General features: G+C 44.8%; 1 long non-coding RNA gene across 1 annotated transcript in view; it reads right to left on the reverse strand.

Annotated features, from left to right (window-relative positions):
* LOC102388446 overlaps positions 1-2,319 on the reverse strand; it is a 59,392-nt gene extending 57,073 nt beyond the window's left edge. The window contains exon 1 of the long non-coding RNA XR_323988.3: positions 2,219-2,319. This is a non-coding gene — a long non-coding RNA (uncharacterized LOC102388446). The remainder of the gene's footprint in view (positions 1-2,218) is intronic.
* Between the last annotated feature and the right edge of the window lie 3,432 nt (positions 2,320-5,751).

The following is a 5,751-nucleotide window of genomic DNA, read 5'->3' on the forward strand; positions in this document are numbered from 1 at the left end:
ATTAAATTATACTGGCTGTCTAACATTTCTCCATGACCAACGTGGCTTTTTATTAGAGTCTTATCTATGTAAACACAAGTTGGAGAATGTCCAGAGCACTGGATCCACATTACGAAGCCACTTATAATGATACACAGCAATTTTTCCTTATTGAAATTGTTACATTCAGTAATAGCGCTCATTTGCTTACCTAGCCTTGGAGATGATATGTTCACATTGTTCTCATTATTTCTAATGTACTTTTCATTCCATATCATAATAATTCCTCAGTGGCTTTTGACTTAAAGAGCAGCCCCATATAACAACACAATCTAAAATCTTCCAGGACTGGGGACTTGCTAAGATACTGGAGAAAACTGATTTTATTCACTCCAGATCTCATAATCCTGTTTGCATCAGCCAGCAATTGTGTACTTTATGTATAAGATAGCAAGTAGTTAAATGAGGCTACAATCCCATTAATAAATTTGGATGATGCAATTTGCAGCTGCCTGAACAGAGTTTTGGCCAGATACTTGCTAACCTCTCTGCACAGAGCTTTAATGGGCTGCAGCAGGAGCTATATATTATCAGATCCTTTAAATTCTGAATTGATTCAGTCTTCACAGGTTAGTCTAAACTGTGTAGATTGGACTGATAAGCAAGCAGACATTCACTTTTGATTCTGCAAATGCAGCCATATGCCTGCAGCAGCCCAGAACAGAAGCCAGGGATTGCTAGAGCATACCTCCGGGTTTGGCTGCAGCAGACAGCTTGGGCCAAAGCTAGCCTGCCACCCTCCAAGGACAGATTTGCAAGGGAAATACAAAGCATCCTGGGATGCTGGCGGACTGCAAGTTAACTTGAATCTGGAGGGGATCTGGGACAAAAGTTCAATAAATCAGTTAAGTCTGATACTACATCGATCTAGGTTTATCTTAAACTGGTTTCAGCTGTTTTAAAAGCAGTTTATACACACTGAACTTCTGTTGTGTTAGAGACTTGAACCAGTTTCCAATCACTTATCAGTTTATGTAAAATTTCTGTCCCTAGCCCTACAGAGATCGGATTGCCATTCCCTGTGCATGATTATATTGTGCCTAGGACAGAGTGAGAGTGAGAACAGAAAACAATCAACAGCACCACTATCACCACAACCACTTAGCAACAGAGTCCCTCAGCTACTAAATAGGATGAGGCTAGTTCCATTTGCTCTGTGTAGGCATTACTTGCTATTGATGTGTATTAAAGCAAATGCTGAGTTTGCAATTAGAGCTTTGCAGAACCCAGAAGTTTCTCTAATTTTAGCACAAATGATTACTCAAGGAAAAAGTTGTCACAAAATAACACCCAACACTCTCGTTCGATATCCTTCATAGATATCAAGAACACTTAATTATCTCCATTTTACAAACAGAAACATTCTAGCAGAGAGAGAAAGAGTGACATCCCAGTCATCCAACATTTTAGTAGCAGAATTGAAAATCAAATAAAACTCAAGTCTGCCAATCCCAACCCATTTTTCATCCTACTAGTACCACAGTATTTTTCCAGAAACAGGTTATTTGCTAACACCTGTTTGCTACTAAACATTCTTCTTTTAATCCAGAAGAGGAACAGAAGGAAAACCCAACACAATCACATGATGTGTGTGATCAATACCCACAGAGCACAGCACAACTAACAAATGGTAAAGCACAAAACAGTTCAAACAAGCCATAAACTGAAAGTGATTAATCCAGATAATTTAACAAATTCTTATTGATAATGAATTATGATGACTTTTGATGAACAACAAGAAAGATTTCTATACCTCCCTGCCTGCCACCTGACACCACCAGGGAAGGAATCCTGCCTGATCTGCACAACAAAGAGCAACTCATAAAGACACACTCATGGACCCAGAGGAACAGATTTCCATCTTGAACTTCATTTTTCCACAGAGGAAGCTGATTTCCTACCTATGGGGACTTTTTACCATTAATTTTCCCTGAGCCTGATGAATGGCATGTGAGCCTGAAAGCATACAGAAAAAGATCTTTTATTTTTGCACTTCCTTAGTTGGTCTAATAAAAAGGTATTGTCTCTGAACCAAGAGTTCTAGATTTTTGCATATCAATAATGAAAACATTTCAAACCAAGTCTCATTCTCAAAACCTCAAAGTTAGATAGCAAGCTGAATTTCACAGAAAAAGACACAACTATAGTAAATAAAATCATATTTATACTGAAAGCTCACCTTATCTGGCTGCAACACTCTCAAACATACTATGCCCTTTAACATACCCAACTGGAAGCAATAGTAAAGCCCTCACAATGCAGACATAAACTAAACTAACTAAGCACCTTGATACCCACACAAAGCAGAGGGCTTCAGGTTAGCTAAAGCTGTGTGATTATTAGGCCCAGCTGAGAAAGGGTCAGGTGATCCATATACAGGGTTCAGAACTCAGCTTGAAGGGAGCTGAAGAAGGAAGAGAGGTTCTTGTAATAAGTACAGAGGCTGAGGCCAAGGCCGAGGCCAGCGGCTGACCAGCTAGCCATCTTCTCAGTACAGGTGAATGCAATGGAAATAGCCCTAGGAAACTGTAGCCTGTGACAAGCACCATCATTTCTGTGGCTATTTTTTGGTTTTGAGTTAATCAAAGTCTATCTCGAGAGAAGAGCCTGAAAGATACACAGGTGTGGTGCTGAGTTTTTGCTGGGCTAGCCTGGGCTTGTGGCATGCCATTGCAGGGAGAATTATCTATAATTGTTTATTTTACTTACGGTAGCATAAAGGCTTTACTGTGATGTGTGTTTACTAAATAAATATGTACTAAAGCTGTTCCTTCCCTGATGAACTCACAATCTAAATGCAAAAGACAAAGGGAAGCAGAAATTAAACAAAATGTTCTGTTTCACAGATACCAGGACTGAGGCAGAGTGATTAAGTGATTTGCCCAAGGTCACACAGCGGTTTCTAGCACAGGCAGATTCAACCCAGGTCTCTTGAATTCCAGTCTGCTGCCTGATCACAGGACTCTCCATTGTATAGCAGACCAAGATTGGTATAACCATCTGTAATCTGAGGCCAAGTAGAGACAAACAGGCATTACACGTAACCTGGTATAAGTGATCAGAAACCGGTCTAAGCCTGTAACAAAACAGAAGTTTGGGGCACATAGACTGATTTTAAAATGTTGGAACACGGAATATGAGGGTGCTTGTCTGCATAATCAACATTTACCCACTAACAATGTTCCTGGTTTAATTTTCCTTTCTTAGTTTATGACAACTCAGGAACATGGATGTGATACATCATGTAACGGCTTATTATGCTATAACTAGTAAAATATGCTAGGGGGCACGTCAGAACAATTTTACCCTCCTGCCCTTTCACTACTATTTTACTGCCAGGTGGCATTTTAGGACAAGATTTGATATTTTGGTTGGTTTATTTTCTTGGGTCATGCTGGGTTCCTTTTTGGGGGGGAATTGGTGGTGGCTTTGCTTGAGAGCCATGGGTTTTGGGGGTGGGGAGGGGGTGAGTTCAATAAGCAGTGCTGCCCATCTCCCTGGCGAAGCCTCCCACTTTTTTCTGGGAGCTTGTTGAATGGGGCAGTGCTGGTTGGAGCGAGAAATCTTTTCATGCAAAGGTCTGCAAGAGAGCCTGCCTGCCTCCCCCTCACAAGTCTGGATTGGCGTTGGGGGGCTGTACCACAGGCCTCCCAAAGGGGCCATCCCCCCTGCCTAAGCCTGGTCCCAGAGCAGTTCTGCCCCCCACTTTTTCTGCACTCTTGTTGCACCAGGCACTGGGTGGGGTACATTTAAGGCTACACAAGGATACACAAAGGGTCTAGCTGCCCCTGCCTCCCTGTGTGTTGGCATCTGAGTATCATGTACCCAGGCTACCCAAGCTAAAACCTGAATGAAAACATTACTAAAGGACTTTTTTATGTAAAGCGGAAAGAATCCTGTATCTCCTGTCGTTTGTATTCTTATGTCAAAAAGTAGGACTTTTTCCAAAGCTGAGAATCAACCTCTACCCCCCAAGCTTGCCCCGCTTCTCCGGTACTCCTGTTCCTTCTAAACCTATTTATGTCCCCAGCAGTAGGGGTGTGTGAAACAGGCTGTATTCGGTTCGGATTCAGATTTGGCCTGAATCGGGGACAGTAATTCAATTTGTTGATTCGGATCGCTGTTCTAATTCGATTCAGCCAAATCCGAATCTGAGGATTCAATGCTGATTCAGAGAATCAGTGATTTGGCCATAGACACAGCTTTAAATGTTTTTCTATGTACCTCAGGGTACCAGGCATGGCTTGTGAATGCTGCAATGGTGGGGCGGATGGAGCGTCCGACAGGAGCGCAGGGGAGACGCACCCTGCGTGCTCAGTGATGAACCCAGAAGTGGATCAGCGGCCCCCCCCGCGGCCTCCCCCCCCCCCCCCCCCCCCCTAACCCCTCCAGCTTGGCGATCGGCCATGGGGGGACCCTGGATGCCTGCCCCCAGACCCAGGAGATGCCAGTTACCGAGCTGGGGGCCCGCACGTTCCCCAGCAAACCCAGAAGTGGACTGGAAGTGGGGTCCCCCCTGCACTCCCGTAGGATGCTCCATCCACCCCACCATCACAGCATTCATGAGCTGCCTGGTTCCTTGAGGTATGTAGAAAAAACATTTAAAACTGTGTCTATGTCCAAATCATCAAATCTTTCTGAATCTCTCTGATTCGCTTCGGAGAGATTAAAGGGTTTCCTGATTCTATTTGGATTTGGAGATTTGGCAGGGAGTGCAGGGGGTTGTGGGTCAGGAATGAGGGGCACCAGCTGGGCTGGGGAACTGCAGGCTAGCTAGGAATGAGAGGCACTGGCAGGGCTGGTGGGGCAGGGGGCTTCAGGTTGAGAGTGAGGGACATAGGCAGGGCTGGAGGGGTGGCACAGAGGCTTGGCTGTAAAGCATGATCATGTTTTCTGTGTGATTGTTGTATATTGTGCCTCCTGCAGAACTGGAGAAGACCATGTCCCATTCCCCCTCAGACCATTACCGTAAGATTCCTCAATAGAATCTGTAAAACCAGTTGAGTGACTCTGGCCTAATCCTGGAGTGGTGACCCCCTTTGAATTGCTTTGTCTTCATTAACAATGCTCCAAAGAAGCTGCTTTTCCGCCCTGGATGAGGGCACCAGCAGGGCTGGGGGGCAGGGGCTGCTCTCTCATCAGTCTGTGCCTTGAGGCAGACCTCTGAACCTGGCTTGCCAGGAGTTTGAACAGACACCAGCCCAGTTCAATAAACCATTCTGTGACGTGACTGTTCTGTGGTCAACAATATTATTGTTTTCTTGTTGCTTGCCCTGTTAGGAATAGAGGAAGCCATGCCCTAGCAAGCAGTCCACAGAGACAAATCCCTATTCCTGCATTACCTTCCGCTATGCCAAAGACTTACCCATAACTACCCAACTCATACCACATGCACCCAGTGCTACATGTTAGGGTTCTCTCCAGAATTGGCAAAAGCCTGCTTAGCTGTGACCTGCACTTGGCAAGCCTTGCACTTTATTTCCTCTGTTCATCAGTCAGCCACCCCGCACATTTCATAGATTCATAGATGTTAGGGTCGGAAGGGACCTCTATAGATCATCAAGTCCGACCCCCTGCATAAGCAGGAAAGAGTGCTGGGTCTAGATGATCCCAGCTAAATACTCATCTAACCTCCTCTTGAAGACCCCCAGGGTAGGGGAGAGCACCACCTCCCTTGGGAGCCCGTTCCAGACCTTGGCCACTCTAACTGTG

This window comes from Alligator sinensis, unplaced genomic scaffold (genome assembly GCF_000455745.1).
Source record: "Alligator sinensis unplaced genomic scaffold, ASM45574v1 scaffold649_1, whole genome shotgun sequence".
In the NCBI taxonomy this organism is placed as follows: domain Eukaryota; kingdom Metazoa; phylum Chordata; order Crocodylia; family Alligatoridae; genus Alligator; species Alligator sinensis.